Below are 1402 nucleotides of genomic sequence, written 5' to 3'. Positions count from 1 at the left end.
CGAATGTGCTCTTAGATGTGTGTGTGTTCTTTCATGTATGCAAGGATTAGATATCTCTGCATGGAGATAACACATATCTAATTATACCCAATGCATTAAATGTACATTAATGCAATGCAGTAGGGTTTGAACACGCGTCAAGCCTTTAGAGAAAGACTTGTCATTTGCTACAGTGAATAGTACAAAAGCCTATTCATGAGCAGACATCCTTTCATGGAGTTGGTGGGTAGTAGAGTCAACTAATTGGCTCCGTACTGTACTATACTCTAGAAAGTGTAGGGGTTTATCCTTTGTGTGTGGAAGAACAAGACAAAGGCATTATTGCACAACAAGCATCTTTTGATCATTGAATGTTGGAATAACCCTTAAGGTCTCTTCGGCATCGTTGAGGCTTGGGCAGTCTTCACAAATATGTTGACCTGGTTGTAATCATTGAATGTCGCTTCAGATCATGAATGCGCTAGTTTCTAATCTTCAGTTTCAGTCTTCGACTTTCGCTGAAGGTTCTTCGGAGTGAGTTTTGTCTTCTTGAAGTATCGCTGTCGCTGATGGACTTACATGTCTTAGTAATCACTGAACAGACTCAGTGCTGATCGCTGAAACTGAAAGACAAATATAATAATACTTCATATAAGGTAAAATGGATTATCATCAAATCAATGAGAGAGAGGATCAACAATCTCCCCCTATTTGAGGATAACAGAGGAACATAAAGAAAATTTCCTTATCAAATATCAGTAAGGAAAAGTTACATATAAAGTACATGTTCCTTTTAACTGTTTTGAGATCTTTTTCAGTGAGTCAGTTTTTACTTAGAAAATTTTCTTATGTTACAAATTTAAGAAAAAGTATAAGAAGGGAAACTGAAACTGAAAACATATTCACTGACTTATAGATTGTCAGTGAATGTAAGAGTAACACTGAAACTCATAGACTTGTTTCCCTATTACTCTTTCCAGGGATCTTTTTTAGCGATGCAAAAGAAACACTTATATTATTTCAATGGAAATATTCCAAGATGTTCAATACATGTCTTGGACTTACAAAATATAAGTTAAACACTGAAAGTAGACATAGAATACAAAAGGTTATACAATGAATGGAAAAATTACAAAGAAAGTAACTAATCTAAGTTGTTCAGATTAATGTAGCCAGGTACATTTTCTCCAAGCTCCTTTCGACATTGAAACTCCCTTCTGATCTTGCGGTCCATCATTTCTCCTTTGAAGTTATCATCTAGCCTAAACTTGAGGTATATGAGATGTTCCATCGGGCATAGATGTAACTCAGACATTCTTTGAAATCTGACTTCGCCATCATAGTCAAGGAAGATAAGTCCTAACTCAGGCTTCACATGCACAGTGTCCTTCGCTGGCAGTGATAAATTCAGCATGGAAATATT

Source organism: Cynara cardunculus (assembly GCF_001531365.2).
Source record: "Cynara cardunculus var. scolymus isolate 2C chromosome LG 12, CcrdV1, whole genome shotgun sequence".
NCBI classification, from domain to species: domain Eukaryota; kingdom Viridiplantae; phylum Streptophyta; class Magnoliopsida; order Asterales; family Asteraceae; genus Cynara; species Cynara cardunculus.
Note: the sequence above shows the minus strand (reverse complement) of the source record.